This window comes from Balaenoptera ricei, chromosome 4, assembly GCF_028023285.1.
Source record: "Balaenoptera ricei isolate mBalRic1 chromosome 4, mBalRic1.hap2, whole genome shotgun sequence".
Lineage (NCBI taxonomy): Eukaryota > Metazoa > Chordata > Mammalia > Artiodactyla > Balaenopteridae > Balaenoptera > Balaenoptera ricei.
In genome coordinates this window covers 32,380,796-32,404,201 of record NC_082642.1, presented here as the reverse complement: position 1 = coordinate 32,404,201, position 23,406 = coordinate 32,380,796, and the positions used below count along the sequence as shown (strand labels likewise).

General features: G+C 36.5%; 1 protein-coding gene and 1 pseudogene across 1 annotated transcript in view; one reads left to right on the top strand and one right to left on the bottom strand.

The window, feature by feature from the left end:
• The window catches only part of KCNH8 (potassium voltage-gated channel subfamily H member 8), a 403,459-nt gene that overhangs the window by 366,148 nt on the left and 13,905 nt on the right, over positions 1 to 23,406 (bottom strand). The window lies entirely within an intron of this gene.
• On the top strand, positions 21,723 to 22,116 carry LOC132365072 (large ribosomal subunit protein eL31-like; annotated as a pseudogene).

The following is a 23,406-nucleotide window of genomic DNA, read 5'->3' as shown; positions in this document are numbered from 1 at the left end:
AACAGAAAGACCACCTGCAGAATACTCATGAGAAGGGCTATTCTATGAGCATATATGACAAGGGTCCTAGGGTTTCCTCTGACAACTGGAAGTAGATCTGTTACCAATACAAACAGCTATTGATACAGTAAGGAGGAGAGTGACTCAATTTTTTCTCAGAACTTCTATAGGTGAAAAATAGAAGAAAGCATTTACTAGTTTCTTGAATCAATGGAAAACCTGTGAACACCAGCTTTAATATGTTCATTTCGCTTCACAGAAATATTGATTCTAATGCTCTCAATTAATTTTTCACCTCAAGGCAAGCAAAGGTGTTTTTTCTCCCTTAACTAGGCCATCTCTGCTAGCTCAACATCGATTTTGCCAAAAATCAACTAATTATCACCAACATTTTCCAAATGTATCAACCCTTCTAAGGAATGTTAATAAACAAAAATTATAGTCAATGACTATATATTCTTTTTTTGAAGCTGTTATGAATACATCAGCCTTAATTTTTTATTTCCATCAATTAAAATTTAAAATTTCAGCACTTCACATGTGATGAAATTGGGTTTGGCTTTTTTTTTTTTTTTTTTTAGTTCTTTCACATTCTTTGCAATTTCATTTTTTTATACTTTCAGACTTAAAGTAAGTTTATTTCACCAAATGTCATATCAAGCATGATTTTGTAATTACTAGCAAAATAGTTAACATTTTAAATCAATTTATTTGCTTTGGAACATCTTTTAGGCAAATTCATGTTTATGGTCATTGTAAATCAAATCTTACTCTAATTTTGGTTGTATTTGAATATGAATTACAAATTTCTGAATATTAAATATATTCACAAGTATAATCATAAGAAAACTGAGTCATCTTATGACCTTTTAAAAAATTACCTTTCAACCAAATAATTCTTAAAAATACTGCTATGAAGACAAAAATCCAATAACCTAAAATTCACAGAAATATTTAAAAGCTATTAATACAGTCCTATGATATGAATTGCTATAAAATTTATAAATTAATAAATGATTAAATAAGCTAAATCAATGCTACTTGAAAATTTAAAAGATCCTTTAAAAGACATAAAAGCAAAAGTGACTTTAAAAAGAATTTAAAAGAGATTACCATAAGCTAAATAATTCCCATATGAAACATTTGTTAGATTCATCAAAAATAGTAAATAAAAAACAATGTACTGGGCTTCCCTGGTGGCGCAGTGGTTGAGAATCTGCCTGCCTAATGCAGGGGACACGGGTTCGAGCCCTGGTCTGGGAAGATCCCACATGCCACGGAGCAACTGGGCCCGTGAGCCACAACTACTGAGCCTGCGCGTCTGGAGCTTGTGCTCCGCAACAAGAGAGGCCACGATAGTGAGAGGCCTGCGCACCGCAATGAAGAGTGGCCCCCACTCGCCGCAACTAGAGAAAGCCCTCGCACAGAAACGAAGACCCAACACAGCTAAAAATAAATAAATAAATAAATTTATTTAAAAAAAAAAACAAAAACAATGTACTTGTAAAAGCCAATGCATTCATAAAAATTAACTCAGCAACTGAATATTTATTGGATATATTCAAAAAGAAATGATAATTTTGATAAATTCTGCAAATCAGCCATTGAGCAAATAGATTTTTGGGGAACTGATGAGCTTTTAAACTTTCTTTCTGGTCTGTCAAAGTGTGACCCACAAATTCACTTTAACTATGAAATTTCTTCATCCAAACAGCTTTGATTTGGCTGACATCTAAAAATCCTTCACTTGCAAGATGAGCATGAAAGGGTATGTCCTATAATCTAGGGATATGTTTAGCAATTTATTTGGTTATTCAAATATATATATGGGTTATGGCCGAGTCAAAAAGAAAAACTACCCGTAGTCTATGTAAAAAACTTGTAGAATGCAGGCCAGTTTTCTTCAAGAACGAGCTTTTAATTGAAAACAAACAAATTTTTAAAACCTAGAATTCTTTATTTTAACATAAAGCATTAATAATGACCTAATTTTAAACTGTACTTCTATGAAGGAAGGATCATGCTGTCAAACAAATAATAACTTCCTAAATTTATTATTCCTAATTTATAGAATAATTTTGTTAAAGTAGTATATAATTAGATTTTTCTTAGACTTTTTAGAATCATCAGATGCTATGGAATAGGAGTTAGCAAACTGAGGCCCTTGTGCTAAATTCAACCTATCACCTGGTTTTGTAAATAAAGTTTTATTAGAACACAGCCATACTCATTAATTTACATATTGTCTAGAGCTGCTTTCACGCTACAAATGCCAAGTTGCACAGTTGTGATGGAGACCTTAAAACCTAAAATATTTACTCTCTGGCCCTTTACAGAAAGATTGCTGACCCCTGCTCTAGAATATATTTGTACACCCCACAACAAGGAGCCAAAGATCATAGTTGGACAGAGGCAGGAGATAGATGGGCCCTCAGGGCAAACGGTTTGAGTTCATTCCCTGTGGACCGACAGTCCAAGTATGAGAATAACAGGACAATTGAGAGAGGAGGCTGGGCCCTGCCCAGATAGAAGAAAAGAGAGCACGTATTTCTCATTCTCGAAGTCAAGAGACCTCCCCAACTACACATGCATAGAAAGGCTCCTTGGACGTCCGAAGGGGAGAGATGCTAAGTGGCCAAATCTACCCATAGGCCTCTTCGGTAGAATCCATCTTGCCTAAGAGATGCACGCGCACACATGGGAAGAGCCTGAGATATATCAAATGTGGACTTTAAACCAGGCAAATCAAAATGACTGGTCAAAGGAAACACGGAAGAAATGCCCCATAAAAGTGATTCAAGACTGCCACGAGAGCACAGCTCTCTCTCTGAGCCCGCCCGTGTGTCTATCCACACGTACTGTACTTCTTTTTCCCTAATAAATACTTTGTTTCACTACTTTCCGTCTTCGTGGGAATTCTTTTTCTGCAAAGCCGTAGGGCCGGGGCCTTGTCACTGACCACTGGTCTAGTGGCTAGGACGCAGTGCTCTCACTGCCACCACCGGACCTCAATCACTGGCTGCGAACCGAAACCCTGCTTCAAGGCGCTGCAGGCCGACGCCATCTGAGATCAGGTCCAATATTATGGTAAACGTTACACTTTAAAACTTGGGCTAAAGCCCACTAAAAAAATAAACGTTAAGTATAGAAACAAAAACCGTATAGCAGTACTTGGACATAAAATGGGAAACCAGATAATAGAACATATGCTTATAATTTTATTAGATCATTCGTAAAAATAAAAATACCTATTTTAAAACCTATTAAGAGCCCACGGACCCCCAAGAATATATCTGATGACCCTACTACATTCCTAGTAGTTGCAAACCACAGTAATAGACAATAGAAACATGAATATATAAAAATGTAATTTTATAGCTTCTCCTGATTCATGGAATCATCAGTTGATTCAGCCAACGAGTGGATGACAACTGGTAAAAGTTTATTCACAAGGATTGTTTTGATTGTTTTACACGTGCAATTTAAAAAATATTATTTAGGGGCTTCCCTGGTGGCGCAGTGGTTGAGAATCTGCCTGCCAATGCAGGGGACACGGGTTCGAGCCCTGGTCTGGGAAGATCCCACATGCCACGGAGCAGCTGGGCCCGTGAGCCACAACTACTGAGCCTGCGCGTCTGGAGCCTGTGCCCTGCAACGGGAGGGGCCGCGATAGTGAGAGGCCCGCGCACCGCGATGAAGAGCGGTCCCCGCACCGCGATGAAGAGTGGCCCCCACTTGCCGTAACTAGAGAAAGCCCTCGCACGAACCGAAGACCCAACACAGCCAAAAATAAATAAATAAAGTAGCTATAAAAAAAAAAAAATATTATTTAATAAAAGGAAAATACTCATGTCTACAGTTCCACTGTATGTTTGGAACTCCATGTGAGTTTGGTAAAGGAAATTCTGAAAGAGAATCACTTCAGGACTCAGGCAATTTTGAACTGATCACATGGAGTGGAGTCTTATTATCAAAGTAAGCAATAAACTGGGGTGAGAGAACTTGAGTCAACGACAAGGTCTAGTAATCTTTACTCAGCCAATCATGATTTTTCTGGCTGTTTCAGCATGACGTTTTATTGTTGTTCTCTTATTGCTATTATATATTTATATTTATAGACAGAAGATAGATAGATAGATAGATAGATTTATGCTATCTTGTATGGTAATTTATTACCATAAATCACGTACTTTGTAAAAGCTGTGTTAATTTTACTTATGAGTTTTTCAGGTTACTCCCTGTTGATTAGAAGTTATCCAAATTTGGCTCATAATTCCAATTGGATCGGGGAAAAAATTTTAAAGAAAGAATAATGTTCCATGGCACGTGAAAATAATATGAAATGCAAATTTCTGTGATCATAGATAAAGTTTTATTCAAATATCATCATGCCCTTTTGTTCACATATTGTCTATGGCTGCTTTCATGTTACAACAGCAGAGTAGAGTGAGAGACCACAGGCCTGTCAACCTAAGATATTTACTATCTGGCACATTACAGAAAAAAATTGACAACCCCTGCTTAAGACTGTACAGAAATTTGGAATAAGCAAAAAACTGTACTGGATTTCTCCAATGAAATGCCATGCATTGTCCCCCGTCTCCTCCCCACCCCACCACGGAAAAAGCCAGTTTCACCTCTTCTTGTAAATTCATTTCAACATCTCTTTGTTCCATATCAGTTTGAGATTCTTTGACTTCTCCTTCGAACATTGCAACATCTGCATACTGCCCTTTTTGAGAAGAGGTTAAATGAAATCTTTAACACATGTTTATTTTATATCTGTACGAAAGTTATGAATTTTCCTTTTTCAAATGTATCCTTCAACAGAATAAAAAGAACACATCAAAGAATATGTGTTATTCTCCCTGCCCCACCGCTTACACCATGTGAGGGGCGAGCACACAAAAGTGATCTGTTTATGCTCTGCCCTTTCAATATATGAATAAAAGACAAGGCCCAGGAAAAGTGCCCTTAAGCAACACAATAATTTGTGAAATGCCAGGTGTTTATACAAGGTTTTCTTTTGGAGAGACTTTTGAAAATGAAACAAAAGGCATATTCAAGTGTAAAGGACATTCATTTCAAGCCAGTAAGGGTGAGTTGCAAAGCTTTTTTTTTTTTTTTTCTTTTTTTAAGAGGAGCAGTCTGCAAAAAATAAAACCACTGTGAGAGAATGCACCCAACTGGGTTGTGTCAATGCAGCAATGTCTCCCAGACAGGCTGCAAAGGTGATTCAGGAGGACAGTTACCTGCCCCAGCAAATTTCCATGTTGATGAATCTAGTTCCTTTAGACACATTTAACGTCTAGAATTGTTACTTACTGTTGTTTTTTAAAGCATATTTAGGAGTACTTTTTATTATTGTCTCACTAAATCCCATTTTCCATGAGATGCTAATCTTGCCAACTGGAGTTTGCCCAACTACTATCTGCAATTGGCAAAATATGTACTTAGAGTTTGAAGCAGAGAGAATGAGCGCGTGTGACTTTGTGTACGTACATTGTGTGCAGGGGGTTCACGCTCACTCCGAATGCAAACCATGAGAAAACCTCAAAGAATGTTTTGAATAATGGTTATATTTTTGGATAAATGTGGAGAGTCAATATAATTACTTTGACAGAATCACCGGTAATAGGAATGCATGACTTCTAATAAGTCTGAATCAATGTTTTTCATTAGATTTAAATTGTCTGTTAAAAAGAAAAAGGGCAAATAAGTTATAGGAGCACAAAAATTCTAACTACCTAAAGTATCAGCTACAGTGATAATGATCTTCTTTTACTGTCCAAATTAAGATCATGGGAGAGATATGATACACATGAAAATAAAGCCCAACTTTAAATTCTTTCATACAGAAAAATAATTTGCAAATCTTACATCTGGTAAAGGACTTGTATCCAGACTATACCTCTTATAACTCAATTATAGTAATAATCCAATTTAAAATACGGCAAAAGACTTGAATAGACATTTCACCAAAGAAGACATCAAATAGCTAATAAGTACATGAAAAGGCATTCAATATCATTTGTCATTAGGAAAATGCACATTAAAACCACACTGAGGCACCACAACACAGCCACTTAATGGCTATAATCAAAACACAGACAGTAATAAGTTTTGGCAAGGATGTGGAGAAACAGGAACCCTCATACATTACTGGTAAAAATGTGCAGTGACACAAACACTTTAAAAATAGTTTGGCAGTATAAGAAGTTAAACATAAATGTTCAATGACCCAACAATTCCACTCCTATGAATCTACCCAAGAGAAATAAAAACACATGTCTACAAAAGACTTGTACATGAATTTCATAGCATCAATACTCACAGCCAAAATCTAGAAACAATTCAAATGACCATCAACTGGTGAATGGATAAACCAAACGTAGTATATCCAGGCAATGGACAGTAGTCCATTCAGCAATATAAAGGAACAAATTACTGACACATACTACAACATGGATGAACCTCAAAAACATTATGTTAAGTGAAAGAAGGCAGATTCACATGACTACATACTGTATGGTTTCATTTGTATGAAATATCCAGAAAAGGCAAATTTATGGAGACAGAAAGCAAATCAGTTGTTGCCTGGGGGTGATAGAAATGCTCTAAAACTAGACCTTGGTGATGGCGCCAAAACTCTGTACATTTAACAAAAAAATCACTTAATTGTACACTCAGAAAAAATTCATGGAATAGAAATTACACTCAATAAAACTGTAAACTATCTATTGAAATCTTTTAAATTCTACAGATATTTTATGGCAAAAGTTTGAATAGCTTTTCCATTAAATCCCCCAAAACTAAACCATATTTAACAAAGCCTCACCCATTTTGGTTAAATAGTTTGACCACAAGGCAGATGTTTGTCCAGACCTAATTGACTTGCATTGAAAAAGAATGCCACAGCATTGTCCATCTCTAGATTTGCATTTCTCCTACCTGTCCTTCAATGATCTAGTGTCTCAATATATACCTTCAAAATTAATTCCCTGGGCAAATGTGTTTGAGGAGCACTGCACACTACATTTGCCTCTTAGTACATCCTTGTTTAATAAAGGTTCTGAGAAGTCCTGCATCAGCAACAATACAGGTGGACTTTATTTAACACCATTTTTCAATGAAATATCATTACTGTCTAGAATGTTATAGAGAATGACATGTCCCTGTATCCCTGAACCAGTTTTATTAAATTTCAAAACATTCCATTTTTGCTTTCAGTTATATTGGGTAAAAATATTAGATATACAGTTGAAGCACTTCTGTATCCTAATTCCATCTCTTCTTCTCCAGCTGTATTCACTACCCTAAGCTGGTGTTTATCATTCCCATGCCTATTATTATACTATTGATATTACCATATAGATATGTCTGTTAATAATATATTTTTCTATATTTCTAAACTTTATATGAGCAATGACACACTTGCCTTTTTTCCCCTCAAGACTGTGTTTTTGAGATTCTTCCATGTTACAACTGGTTCCTCTTCATAGGTGTTTAGTTCATTATCTGATTACATCCAGAATTTCCGTATCCATTTATAGTAAATTTTACCATTATAAATAATGATGCAACAAGCACTCCGGACCTATCTCTTTATGCACTAGTAGTGGGTTATTTTCTAGAACATATTTTGAAAAGTGGCATAGCTCTGTGTACTATAACTTTTCAAATTGCTCTTCCAGAGAGCTACTGGAACTCATAGTAATATAAGCATATTTAAAACCTGTTTCAACTCATAGTAATATATTTCAACTCATAGTAATATAAGCATATTTAAAACCTGCTTTTCCAAATTCTTGCCAATACATGTTATATACATATTTTCAAAGTTTATGCTAACCATATAGATGTAAATTTTAATTTGCATTTTCTTGGTTACTAGTGAGGTTGGGCCATCTTTCCCTTTTTCTTTCTTCTGTTGACTTACCATAAGAGTTCCCTCCTCTCTGACTTGTCTTGACCCGTTTCTTTTCTAGATGAATATAAGGAGTTCTTCTAAATTCTGTATGTGATCTTTTGTCAGTCCCATATGTGGCAAATATCTACTTCTACTCTGTAGCCTGCATTTCAACTATGTTTATGGGAGATGTTGTCGTTGTTGTTGTTCAATAATTTAAAATTTTACTTCAATTGCATTTGTCAAAATTTTTTATAGTTCATGCTCTTTGTGTATTTTTTTTTAACATCTTTATTGGAGTATAATTGCTTTACAATGGTGTGTTAGTTTCTGCTGTATAACAAAGAGAATCAGTTATACATATACATATATCGCCATATCCCCTCCCTCTTGTGTCTCCCTCCTACCCTCCCTATCCCACCCCTCTAGGTGGTCACAAAGCGCTGAGCTGATCTCCCTGTGCTATGCGGCTGCTTCCCACTAGCTATCTATTTTACATTTGGTAGCGTATATATGTCCATGCCACTCTCTCACTTCTTCCCAGCTTACCCTTCCCCCTCCCCGTGTCCTCAAGTCCATTCTCTACATCTGCATCTTTATTCCTGTCCTGCCCTTAGGTTCATCAGAACCTTTTTTTTTTTTTAGATTCCATATATATGTGTTAGCATAGGGTATTTGTTTTTCTCTTTCTGACTTACTTCACTCCGTATGACAGACTCTAGGTTCGTCCACCTCACTACAAATGACTCAATTTCATTTCTTTTTATGGCTGAGTAATATTCCATTGTATATATGTACCACTTCTTCTTTATCCATTCATCTGTCGATGGACACTTAGGTTGCTTCCATGTCCTGGCTATTGTAAATAGAGCTGCAATAAACATTGGGGTGCATGTGTCTTTTTGAATTATGGTTTTCTCAGGGTATATGCCTAGTAGTGGGATTGCTGGGTCATATGGTAGTTTTATTTTTAGTTTTTTAAGGAACCTCCATACTGTTCTCCATAGTGGCTATATCAATTTACATTCCCACCAACAGTGCAAGAGGGTTCCCTTTTCTCCACACCCTCTCTGGCATTTATTGTTTGTAGATTTTTTGATTATGGCCATTCTGACTGGCGTGAGGTGATACCTCATTGTAGTTTTGATTTGCATTTCTCTAATGATTAGTGTTGTTGAGCATCCTTTCATGTGTTTGTTGGCAATCTGTACATCTTCTTTGGACAAATGTCTATTTAGATCTTCTCCCCATTTTTGGATTGGGCTGTTTGTTTTTTTGATATTGAGCTGCATGAGCTGCTTGTATATTTTGGAGATTAATCCTTTGTCAGTTGTCTCTGTGTATTTTTAAATGCTTCCCTTCCTATGATCAGAAAGATATCCTCCTATATTTCATGTTTTGTGACTTATTTATCTAAGTCTTTAGTCCACTTAGAATTTAAGGGTTAGCTCACCCTTTCCCAATTCATTTGTAATGTCAACTCTGCCCTATTTTCTTTTTAGGGTTTGATAATTTTTTATTGAAGTATAGTTAGTTTCCAATGCTGTGTCAGTTTCAGGTGTAGAGCAAAGTGATTCAGATATACAGATAGAGAGATCGTCTTTTTCAGATTCTTTTCCCTTATAGGTATTACAAAATATTGAGTATAGTTCCCTATGTAAGGTTTTTATACATATCTAGATCTGTTTCATGGTTCTGTACTCTGTTCCACTGGTCATTTTTTTTACGCCTGCACATTGCCTGGTTATACACTTATTGTAATTTAATAAATAATGAATCTTGCCAGCTGGTAGAACAGGTCTCCAAACTTTGTTGTTATTCTTCAACATAATCTTGTGTGTTCTTTGTTCTCACAGTATTTACATTCCCCAGGGCTTCCTACATAGACAATCATCTCTAACCTTTTCTAATTTGTGTATCTTGTTTCTCCTTTTATTATTATATTACGTTGGCTAGAACTTCTGGTACAATACTTAAAAAAAGAGATAACAGTAGGATTCTTGACTAGCTCCAAATTATTTTTTTAATTATTTATTTATTTTTGGCTGCGTTGGGTTGGGTCTTCGTTGCTGCATGCGGGCTTTCTCTAGCTGCGGGGAGCGGGGGCTACTCTTCTTTGCGGTGCATGGGCTTTTCATTGCAGTGGCTTCTCTTGTGTCGGATCACGGGGTCTAGGCACGCGGGCTTCAGTAGTTGTGGCATGCAGGCTCAGTAGTCGTGGCACACAGGCTTAGTTGCTCCGCGGCACATGGGATCTTCCCAGACCAGGGATGGAACCTGTGTCCCCTGTATTGGCAGGCGGATTCTTAACCCACTGCACCACCAGGGAAGTCTGCTCCAAATTTTAATAGGGATATTTCTAAAGCTTCACTACTAAATATATTAAGTGCAAGTTTATTTTGTCCCTGTTACTCAGAAATGGATCATTCATATACAATATCTGATTAATATCACAGATAAGTACAACTGGCAAAACTGCAGAGAAACAAATAATAAACATTTCCCCACCCTACATAAAACGTGAACAACAACCTCTAGCAGTAAATTTTCGACAAAAACTCAGTGTTGGGGCAAAGAATTCTTCAGCCAAATGAACAGTATTTTCTACATTAAAAACATATTCTGGCTTCCCTGGTGGCACAGTGGTTGAGAATCTGCCTGCCAATGCAGGGGACACGGGTTCAAGCCCTGGTCTGGGAAGATCCCACATGCCGCGGAGCAGCTGGGCCCGTGAGCCACAATTACTGAGCCTGCGCGTCTGGAGCCTGTGCTCCGCAACAAGAGAGGCCACGATAGTGAAAGGCCCGCGCACCGCGATGAAGAGTGGTCCCCACTTGCCGCAACTAGAGAAAGCCCTCGCACAGAAACGAAGACCCAACACAGCCAAAAATAAATAAAAATAAATAAAAATTTAAAAACATATTCTTTCTCGACAATGTCGCTCACATTCATCTCCATGTTCCTAGTTCAAATCTTCTCTGTTTCAGGTCTCCTGATACCACTCACACAATTCCTAACTGGTTCCTTTGCCACTAATATCTCATCTCTTCTAGTCTTTCTAAATGCCATTGCTAGAGGGAATTTGAGGCTCTGAGTTTACTAGCTCAATATTTTGCAATAGCTCTTTATTGCCTATTTATTAAAGTCCTACCATATTACCTTGTTTCCAAGACCTGAACCATTATGTCCCAATCACCACTGCAGCCTTGCGAAAATTTGCCACACCACGATTTACCTTCAAGAATGCCCTGCTTCAGCAAGATCTGCTGAAGAACCACACTCTCTCTTCCTACCTAACAGATGCTACTTGGAATACACATCCCAGTCTAAATGCTCTCTTTTCTGTTCTCCTTCAACATCAGCCTCATTTATCAATTCATAGTCCTTGTTGCTAGTTCTTGGATAACCTTTCCACTCTACACTGTGTTCTAGTCACGCCAATCTTGCCTCTCCCTCCCTATAGAGTGTCCTGAGAGAGGGAAGAGTCATCCCTCGATTTCAGCCACTCTCTCAACAATATGTAGCACAGTGATCTGCATTAGTATTTGTTGAACTGATGTTTGAGGCAATGAGTTAGAGCCTAAAGTTTAGGGGATGGACAGTGCACCCATTTTTTATTCCCTATTCCCAATTAGTTTTTTAAACAGACAAAAAATTAAAATGAACAAGTATTTCTGTGATCTCAAAATATGGCAATGAAAAATCTCTAAGTACAAAATATAATACAAACCTAGAGAATTTAGTTCCAAGAGGCCTCAATTCTAGATCTTATTAACGATCGAATGCAGAATTTCCCGGAAAAGGCCACCTGATTACTATATTTACTTTCCTGTGCTATTCAGTGTTACTAGAAGGCATAAATTAAGTTTGATAAATGAACAAAGAATTGAGTTGGTAATATACTAAGCAAACATTCCACTGACTTTTATATTAAGAAGGAGGGAAAAAAAAAAGCAAAGCCAAGCACCAATTCAGTAGCTACAAGTGTGGCAAAAACTGAATTAACTACGTCAGAAAATGGATGGCTTCACATTAACTGCCTTTTAAAATAATATTAAGATTATATTAATTACAAAGCCTTTTCATTTTAATTGTCTATAAACAGAAGAGGGTAAATTAACTTTATGTACTTCAAAGAATTTTTATGCATGAATACTTAGGACATTCATTATTTCAAAAATTACTTTCTTCTGTTCATCAATATGTCAGGACTCTCACCGTCTCTCTCTTTCACTCTCACTCTCTCACTTGCTCTGTCTCTGTACGTATATACAAGTAATACACATGTTCTTAAATATGCCTGCGCTTAAATACTCAGGTATGTGACACACATGTATATAGAAGATGATAAATATTGCCCTTAGAGATATCTGCCTACGATTGATAACAAATGGAGGTACAGAATGGGCTTGGCTATCCACCAAGTACTGTAACAGGGAAGAACAAATCTGACTCCATCTTAGATCTGTTCCTTTTACTTTAACCCTTGTGCTTTGTTGCCTGTGCTTAGTCATGCTGGCTCTGCATCTTTTGTAAAAGAATGTTGCCTATAGCCTGAAATATACAGGATAGCCTTTCCTCAGGGCTCTGACCTTTAAGAGTCCATTCATACAGAGGGGAAAAGTTGAAGAACAGAGAATAACATTTGCCTTGTTGGAAGTTTACGGAAACATCACAACCTGACTTACAGGGACAGCTGCAAGAACAAAGGATTCCCACACCAAGAAGCCTGCAACAACTAACCACGCCTCTCCCTCACCTTGCCTTTAAAAGTGATTTGCTGAAACCCTTCAGGGAGTTTGGGGTTTTGGGGGCGTAAGCCACCCGTCTCCTTGCGTGTCCCTGCAATAAACCTTTCTCTGCTCCAAACTCCAATGTTTATGTTTGTTTGGCCTCACTGTGCATTGGGCACACTTGCATTCGGTAACAGTATCATAAATTAAAAGACAGAACATAACAAGAGAGAATTCCAACCGTGTACTAACCAAAACATGTCACAGGTGCATTCTTACACAGTCCATCTTCATTACTTGTGGATTCCTGATTTGTGAATTTCTTACTCATTAAAATGTTATTTGTAACCACAAAATCAATACCTGTGCTTTCACGGTCATTCACAGACTTGCACAGAGTCACCTGTCATGTTCCCACCTGAGGTAGGACAGGGCGATTCTCTGTCTTCTTGTTTAAGGTCTCATACTGTAAACAAGAGCCCTTTTCATGGTCTGGTTAGTGACACGTTTTTCTCATGTGTGTGCTCTCTGTTGGTGATTTCGCTGTTTAAAATGACTCCCCTCCCTGTGTAGTGCTGAAGCGCTGGCTAGTGTCCCTAAGCCCGAGAGGGCTGTGACATGTCTCACAGAGGAAATACACGTGTTAGATGAATTTGTTCAGCCATGAGTTAAAGTGCTGTTGGTCCTGAGTTCAATGCTAATGAATCAACACTACGTATTAAATAAGGTTTTGAAAAACAAAATTATGTACTGATCACTTGACAAAAATGTGGTGACCAGAGGCTTAGTAGAACCTCACCCTGTATTTCCCCTAGGAACACTGTTCAGTATCTGCTAATTCAGTATTCATGGCAACTTTAGAGAACATAACTCCCGCACGTAATGAGGATCGACTGTACATCACACACACACAGACAATCACAGACTCACATACACATACATACATGGAATAGAATAGTCTGAAATAAAGTTATGAAATTAAATAATCAAAAGATAGATAATGTTTTTAAAAATTACTTTTCTTTAGCACGATAACTCTGCCTGCTCAAAATCAGTATATTTCAGTCAAACTAATATTTCTCTGGTAACTTTTAAGATAGAAAACAGTCCTAAAAGAATCTCAGGAAAGAAAAAAAGTCATTTGGTCGCCACATTAAATGCATGTTAAATGCTCTAATAACCACAATCTTAGCATTTTCAGAACTTTCTAGAACTTTCCATCTCTGCAATGTTCTCCCTTAATCTAGAATATCCTCATCCCCTGCTTGCAGAGCCCCATACTGTTTAGCTGGCTATTTCCAGTAGAGCAAATACTCAATATAGACAATGGCCTCCAGCCTAAACAACTCCTTGAATTTATGTTCTAAAGTTCTGTTAAGATAAATGAGATTGTTTTCATCTATAATTATGCAAAATTTTCTCTGTTAATTAGCAGGATAATGGAGAAAATGTGGTCCTTAAAATTTATCATAATTTAGTTCATTTATCAAAATTAAGTCATTTAATTGTCATTAATTAGATTTATCATAATTAAATCTTCAACGTATCGCAAGATAATTTTGTCATTATTAATATTATAGCTGGTACTATGCTAGAAACAATATAAAACAATTTACAGAGACATAGTACTCATCCACAAAAAATGGTTAGATTTTAAAGTTATTAGCAGGCATTTTTTACTGTAGTTCCTTTATAGCTATCTATCTCTCAATACACATGTATGTGCTTTTATATACAGGACAGCTATTTATAAACAGCAGTCATCATTTCTATAGAAGTGGTATAATGTGATTAAGACCACAGAGTTGGTGGTCAGCCAAGGCGGTGTTCAAATTCCAGCCCTACTATTTAACAAGTCACTTAAATTCCTTAAACCTTAATTTCCTCCTTAGTAAAAATCTCTTGATTCTAAATTAAAAAAAAAAAAACTTTGAAAATGGGAAGCTTTTTGAAAGCTTAGCACAAATTCTCTTATTTGCAAACCTCATCTGAACTGATGTGAGGTTACTTATATTCTTAATGTTTCCCATATTGTGTGAATAACAATATGTTTTGCTGCAGAAATATTAGTATGTTTGGGAGAGATAAATTAGAGTTCAGAATTAACATATACACACTACTATATAAAAGAGATAAAAAACAAGGACCTACTGTATAGCACAGGGAACTATACTCAATAATAACCTATAATGGAAAAGAATCTGAAAAAGAATTGTATAACTGAATCACTTTGCTATACCTTTGAAACTAATACAACATTGTAAATTAACTATTTCTCTGTAAAAAAAAATATATTAATGTGTTTCATTACAGGGTGCCACCCCAGACTCCAATAGGGCATTAGGTAACATCTAGTACATGCATCATATTATCTTAACTAACGTCTGAAGAATTCTTAATTCCAAGACCCATCTATCCCCGAGGGTTTTGGATAAGGGGTTGTGGAAGAGGAGTACTCAACTTGAAATTGCTGGGACGAATACATGACAATATATGAAAAGTACGTAAGTGTACTTTATGTATACGTGACTACATAATATTAGACCACATCACTCTAGCCCATATTACCTTTGGCCCAACAAAAGGAGGAAAAAAGAAACCATGGAAATTCATTGTGTTCATTAAACTATCTCAAGTCGGCCTTCAACCCACCCGTATCATAGTGAGTCCCTGCCTGCCCAGGTCCAGGTCTGTCCTCTTCCTCTCCCTGGTCACCTGCCTGCCCCATCATGCCTGCTTGACTTCCTCTCTCAAATATAGTCTGTCTTTTCTTTCAAGTTCTATTGTTCCCTCAGGCATCAAGATCCTTTTTGACTCAATCAGTGCCTCCCGTATCTCTAATTACCCTTGCATATAGGAGAATAATACACATCCTACTCCTCCCCAAGACACCCTCATACACATACACGCACAAAAAAACCCACATGATCCAAAGGGACCCACCAAGAAGATTGCTTTCCATCCAGATCTATAGAAGACAATAAAATATATGAAGAGCTGGCTTCCATTCATGTCTATCTACAATGTTTTCTCCCAATACAGCCAAAGTGATAATACCACTCTGTTCCCCAAAACCTTATACTGGCTTCCTGTTTCCATTTGAACACGATCCAAACTCCTTTCCTCCATGGCCCTATACGGCCCTGCATGATTCAGCCTGTTGTTATCACTCACAACTTGCTTCATATCACTCTCCCCCTCATGAACTATCTGCCTTGGACATTCCTTCCCTACCCCTAATCTTTCCATTCTTGGTTTGTTCTCATTATTTAAGTATTAGCTTAAAGGTCACTTTTAAAGAGCCTTTTTATGATCATCCTATCTAAAGAAACAACTTCTTTTCCCCTTGTTTACTCTTCTTCTCCCTTATATTTTCTTAATATTGTGTATCTCTCTCTTAACTCATGTTGTGTGTTTAGGGTTTCCTCCCACCCTCACCATCAGAATAGAAGACTCATGAAGGAAGGGGCTTTTCCTGAATCTTTCACACCTATATCCCTAGTACCTGGAACTGTGTCTGGCATATAGTAAGTGCTCAGTAAACATTTATTGAACGGATCATTGCTCTGACTTGGCAACAAATTAATAAATATCTGAATTTACAAAAATAAAAGCACCGCTCTAAAAAAGCTTACAGTGTCTCAGACAAGACAAGTTATGCATATTACAAAGTAATGCAGAATGATGTAGAATGAAGTACTATGTGTACTGGGGAAAAGGGGAGAGATTCCTGTAAGCTAAAGCAGTCAGGGAAGGTACCTTTCAAGAACAGTGCTTTGTCCACGTTTGTATGCCCACCCCCAACTAGAATGTTGCTGGATGAAGTTCTGCAAGCTCCTAGGAAGAAAAGTCACTCTACGGCCAGGATGTGACTACCCACAAAGACAACAATAGTTTCATGCCATGTGGAATACAGATATTTAACTTTGTGTCAATTATTTATTACTTTTGGATATTGGAACCTTAACCCAAATCCCAAAACACTGATTCAGTAAGGTACTTTTAACTTGCCAAAATGAAAATAAAAAAATGATTCTTCTTCCCCTCCATTGTGTCCACCTTCAGGGATGGCTACTAAAGGCCATTTCTGCTTCAGAGGGCAAAAAAGGAGACTCTAACCTAAGAGAACAGTGGTGCCCAATGGAACATGCAAAACATCCAGTATAAGGCTTAGAACTCAACCAATAATCAAGAGTGTTAGTATCTAATTGAAAAAGAATTCATAGACTATTCTTAGAGAACAATTTCTACCACGGTACCAAGGTAGACACGGCCTCTCATGAGAAATCTGGAAGACTCAGAATCATGTTTTAAACCTTAATAGGTCTTCTGTTTTTTATTGAGTCTTCATTATGTTTTCATTTTTCTGCTTTTGATTAACCTCAACTTTACATTGTCCACAATGTATTTTCTTAGAAAATACTTAAAAGTTATCATTTTAGTCACTTGTTGTCCAAGCAAATGTCATAACTTCTAAGATATTTACTATTTTAAACATAAACATCAATTTCCATGGAATAAGAGTCTAGGTAGAAATGACATTTCCCATCGAATAAAAGTCTACATAGAAAAGACAGGTTAGAGTCTCAAAGTCAAATATTCTCTCAATTTCACTTATTCACCTACAGAACGAACATGACACTGAATAAAAAGCATGGGTTCTAACCAGCTATGTGACCCTGGACAAGTCATGCTGCCTTCCTAAGCCTCATTTTCTTTATCTTCAAATAAGAAGCTGAAACAGGATAATTCTTCAGGTCTCTTTTAGTGATTTACCAGAGAAGGCCTTCTGAATCTACTTGACAGTAAAAACAGAGTGAAATATTAGAGGACAAGAGGTAAACAAATATTTCACCCCCAACTCAGCAGCACACATTTTCTGAGAAAATCCTAATAATAGGAAACAAGTCCAGAGGAAGTACTGACATCACGATTTGAATTTTTATCATTTTAGGTAGCATTATTCGTAAACAAGCTAATGTAGCTAAATTGATCCTAAACTCCCACACAGCTGCTGAAAGTATATTAGTTGAGGAAACTGTCTAAGGTGAAGTCTGTACTGTATGAGAACTTGTACCTGAATTCAAATGTAAATATAAATAGCTCACAGGGTTTTTTTCCCCCCCTGAAATGTCAGAGAGCATATTAGGAGAACCAATTTACAATCAGCCTTTACATTTAATTGGATAAACATATGATCCACAGAAAAATCAAGACAATAAACCAACTTTAATATTAGAAGTGATCAAAGGTGATAATACAGTATTTCCAGAAGAAACATACTAGAAAGTGTGGTAGAATTAGTCTTTATGTTCTCATGGAGTTTACAGAAAATATTATTATAAACTGGCATCTCAACTATTTAGTCACTTGAAGTATTCATTGCCAATATAAAATAAGAGAATGAGTATAGAAAAAAGTGTGTGATAAAATAACAAAACAGTTATTCTGCATGTGTTTTAAATCATGAACTTCTTCAAGTTCATATATTTTTAGCTAAATGTGAAGAGTATTTCTAAATTACTATATTTAGAACAAGCTAATCCATTATAAAATGTATGGACTCTGAAAGTATTTATCCCAGTGTGGGGATGTTCTTTAAAACTCATGGCACTTCATCTGGGGTAAGGAGGCCAGATTCACCGTCAGAAAAAAGGAGAAGGAGAAGAGAAGAAGAAGAAGAAAGCACATTCTCATGAATGAGCTGGTCAAAGACTCTATAAAATAAAACATAAAATGATTGGTGTCTAATTCAAAGGGGTACATTAGCATATTACTTTCTTTTGCAATTCTTTTCACTAACAGAAACAAAACAATTATAGACTCAAAAATTCCTTTTCTTAAAGAAAACAGGCATAAAATTTTTACTATATAGAAGTCAAAATAATTCAAATGTTATATGTTTCTCCATGATAACAGTCTCCAGACTTTATTATTGGAAATAACACTCATATTCATCACCTAGGCTGGACATCACCTCCTTGAGGATAGTGAGTATTTTTATTAATTACATTCTAAAACATGTAGCAGATATCAGGCAGATTGAATAAGGACACAATGGGAAAATAAACTCATGAAAACATGAAAATTCAGTTTTGATTTAGTTCTGAAGGTTGAGAACATAAAAAAAATCAGTATTCCTTAAAAAAGTGAAGGAGATCCCAATTAGGGCTTTTCAAGTACATCCTTGACTATTGACTGACTTGCCTGACCTCACCCAAGGTATTTTTCCATTTCCCTAAAAGTAGGGGGGGTCCTGAGATTTATGAACTTGCCAGGAGAACTGCAGAAACTTAATTAATTCTTAATGTCTGTAGAATCCTTTGGAGGCGTTTTTAATATGATTTTTGAGGAAATCACCATATTTTTTGTTTAAAAAGTTACTCTGTTCAACTGTATTTGAAAATATACAGGAAAAAATTCTTATAATACCGTTGCCTTCTAAAGCCTAGTACCAAGGTCGGAGGTAAAGATGTCAAACACCACTGAGCTGAGGGAAGAAACCATGCCATGCAGAGATGCAGCCTGGAAGGGAGGCCACGGAAGAGGAAAGAGGAAACACTACCTGCCTCAGGGTATCTACCCTTCATCTTTTCCTTTCTCTCTTTATTTTTTTAGGCACAGAAGAGAAAAGAGAGAGAATGAGATGATGTGAGGGTGGTGGTAGGGATATTGAGGGGAAGGAATCACAGTGGTGATGGGAGGGGAAAAAGAAATGTGAGGCTAACACACAGGTGCTAGATACTAGCGCAGATCAAAGATCAATAACGCTGCCTGTGGGAACTTTGGGATGTCAAACCTCATAAACAGTTGCTGAGAATTTGTGCGCACTTAAGTCCTGGGGAAGCAAAGAGAATTATTGTCTTTGAGGATGAATTGCAATATATAGAATATGCAGTGGTCAAGAGAATCATAGTCATATATATAATTCCTTCCTTCTTAGGTGAATTTATTTAAATATTGGTCTAAATGTTCTATCCTCTTCTCACGAATTATCCACTGTGAATAGCTCACGTTAATGACTCAGTGTGTCCTTCTGCCATGATACATACGTCCACACAGTTTGTGTCTTTCTCCCCTGCTCCGTCTTCTCTAAATCCTTATCTCTATGAGCCTCAGCTGCGCACGAACACAGCAAAGTTACCTGTGAGTTATTCTTCTGGATTTCAAAACCCATTTCAGCTTCTCACTTTATAGAGGCCACCAAAAGCCTGTCTCACTCTGGGTTAATGAGATATTTCTCATTTTTCTCTGTAAACTTGGCTATGGAAGCACTTCCTTGCCCACTTCAAAAAGTGTCACAGATACTAATTTAAAAGTATACATGCAATCATTTAAGTGAATTTAGTGATCAGAGGAGATCTGTCATTCACGGCATCTTACTCCTGATAGGCTCATTTATTTATAGATTCAAGCTACCGAATACCTATGTGAAAACTGAAGAAGAACTGAAGGAAAGCCATGTATCTTTGCCATTTGCATCCACCCTCAACAAATGACAACTTGAAAAATACGTTGCTAGGAGGGATCATTCATTTTTCCCTGAATCTTAGTTTCTACCCCTCTAGTCACTGAAAAATAAGCAACCTTATAGAAATGAATGAATAAGAGCAAAAAATATGAGCTGCATCCTCCAAAGGACCTAATTTAACCTAGAAAACTCTAAGCCAGTGAGAAAGTCTCTCAGAAAGCAAAAAAAAAAAATTTTCTTAAAACTTATGTTTATTTATATGAAGAATTGTTCCAAAAAATAAATTATTCATGTGGCTCACAGAAATATATATAATTTATAAAAACAAATAAATGAGGACATTAGAACAAGTAAGACGAATAAAGAGGCTATGTGGCTAGGAATACTATCTTTCCTTAAAATACATGCCACAGGGACTTGCTAAAAGACGTTGAACATTCAGCTTTGAGCATTCTTAAGCCAGTTCACGGAAAAAACACGAGCCATTTCACATTTCCAAAATCTCTTCCCCATCTAACTCTCTGGTATTGGAAAATGCTGTAAATTCTTTAAGCCTGAGAAATGATTACATTATATAAGATATTACACTTTGGGAGCAATTAACACTTAATTGAAGTGATACTAAATTATAAATACTTTGTGTGTGTGTGTGTGTGTGTGTGTGCGTGTGTGTATCTATATGAGTGTACATGTTGGGATAGAGTTTGGGGAACTGTTAAAGAAGGGAAACAAAGAAATAGGAGATTAAGAACACAGCAGATGCACCTTACCTAGTCCCAAAAGCTTCCTCATGCTTCTTTGTGATTCCACCCTTCTCCATCCCCTCCCACTCCTATGCAACCACTGACTGGTCAGAAGCATTTTAAAATTCAAGTTAGTGTGACATTGTTCTATAGATAACTCTAGGCTTGTGGCACTCAAGGTATCTCCAGCATCAACAGCCATGACCCCTCACATAACAAAAAACCATTTTGGGTATTTATTCTAACAAGGGAAGTAAATTCCTGGACAATCCACTAAATACTGTTTATAAAACACTGCCACTTTGTAACTTTCTGAATTGAGTTTCCCAAATGGTGTGTTCTTAAAAAGCACAAAAGTGGTTTATATCTCAAAGTGAAGTCAACCATGACCATTAAGATCTTAATCCTAATAAACTGAATGCCTTACAACTTAGCTCCAATTTTTTGTCTTTTTAATTAAACCCAGACTGCTTAGTCAAAACAAAATGTGTAAATTCCAGCTTCACTACCTGTAAAGTGTGTGACTTTTGGCAATTTATTCAGCCTTCCTGGGTTTCAATTTCCCTATCCACGAAGTAGGAATAAAAACGTCTACTTTGCAATATTGCAGAGATTAAATAAGCTAATATAGGTGAAAATACCAAACATAGCATTGGGTTCATGGTTACCCACTAAATGTCAATTCTCCTCCCTTTTTCTTCTTTCAAAGGAAAATCAGAATAAAGTTGAAGGAAGAACACGGGTTTTGCAACTGAAGGATAAGAGTAAGAGTCCGTCCCTTTTATGTACAGTTTGAGACAAAATACTGAGGCTCTCTAGGGTCCTCTGCGTCCTCTTCTCTAAAATAGGGACAATTGCCCGTCAGGATGGCTCCGGCAAAGAAGCGCGGCGAGAAGAAGACGGCCGGTCCGCCATCAAGGAGGTGGTGACCAGAGAATACACTATCAACATTCACAAGCGCATCCCTGGAGCGCCTTTCAAGAAGCGTGCCCCTCGGGCGCTCAAAGAAATCCAGAAGTTTGCCATGAAGGAAATGGGAACTCCAGATGTACGCGTTGACACCGGGCTCCACAAAGCTGCTGCGCCAAAGGAATAAGGAATGTCCCATACCGTACGCGTGTGTGGTTGTCCAGAAAACGTAAGGAAGATGAAGATTTACCAAACAAGCTCTATACGCTGGTTACCTATGTACCTGCCACCACTTTCAAAAATCTACAGACAGTTAATGTGGATGAGAACGAACTGCTGATTGTTCAGTAAAGTTATAGAACGGCAAAAAAATAAATAATAAATAAATGACAATAAAAATATTTAGGAATAATCACAGGCCAATAGCGACCCAAGTCACTTCCATTCAAGGTATCTGGTATAACAAAATTAAAGAGATAGCAAACAGTGTTATATAAACACATGAAAATTTATTTTAATATTTATATTAACAATTACAAATGGGGGATAAAATTTTCCCTAACTTCGTCAATCTACCTCAGAAGATAGTATCAAAAGTAAATTGTATAAAAAGTCTAACTTAAAGAAATTTGTACTTGGAGACCTAAGAAGGTCAAAAAGCAGTATTTCAAAGAGCTGTGGCTATCTTGTTATGAGGTGGGCATAACATAGGATGACTTGGGAGTTCCTTTGAAAGTGAAAATAGGTATCAAAGAATAAAATTATATAATTATTAAAGCATTTACTTTTTTATTTTTGACTAGTTCTACTATATCTGTGAACCTATAACCTTTCTTTCTTCCAAAACTATTTTGAAACATAGTATTATTTCTATGAGATAGTATCTATATATTACCAGAAAATAATCACCTAAGCACAATGATTTTTCATTATATTTTCACATATTTGTCATGTACTTAGCGATATGTGTCTATTACACCAAGTTGCTGGTATTATTCTAAACAACATCTCTTTTGTATCTATATATTATTTAAATATTTTCCATAAAATTGCCTGTAATTTTCCTCAACGATGCATTTTACAGTAAATAAATTTGAAATTGTGGGCATCTTCAATTAACTCTTTGCTATAGACCATGAAAAGTTGTCATTGAAAAGATACTCTGTAGTTGCTGAAATACCTTGTAGACACATGACAAATTCTGCTACACCGAGGATATTCTCAATTCTATTTGTCCCCCAAATTTTGCTACATTGACAATATCTCAATTCTATATGTTGAAAAGTGTAAATATTTCAGTTCAAATACCTCATTGGTCCTCTCATTTTTCTTTATTCAGAGTAATTACCTTCAAAAATTTCTATAATACAAACAATTTGTCATAAAAGGTATCTCTATAATTCTTCTCAGTGTTTTGTCAAATGTAGGTGCTGCAAAATCACAGATCTTTTCAACTGCATTCAGTTTCAGTACTGATAAATGTATCCAATTAAATATAGAAGCTTCAACAAAAAAGTCCTCCAAGTTGAAATATTTCAAAGGAAAATTCTTAAATCTAGCCCTTAGTTTGAGCTCTTATTGTTTAATTTTTCCCCCTGCTTGTCTAGTGATACATTTCAATGTATTCTTGTCTTCCAGTTT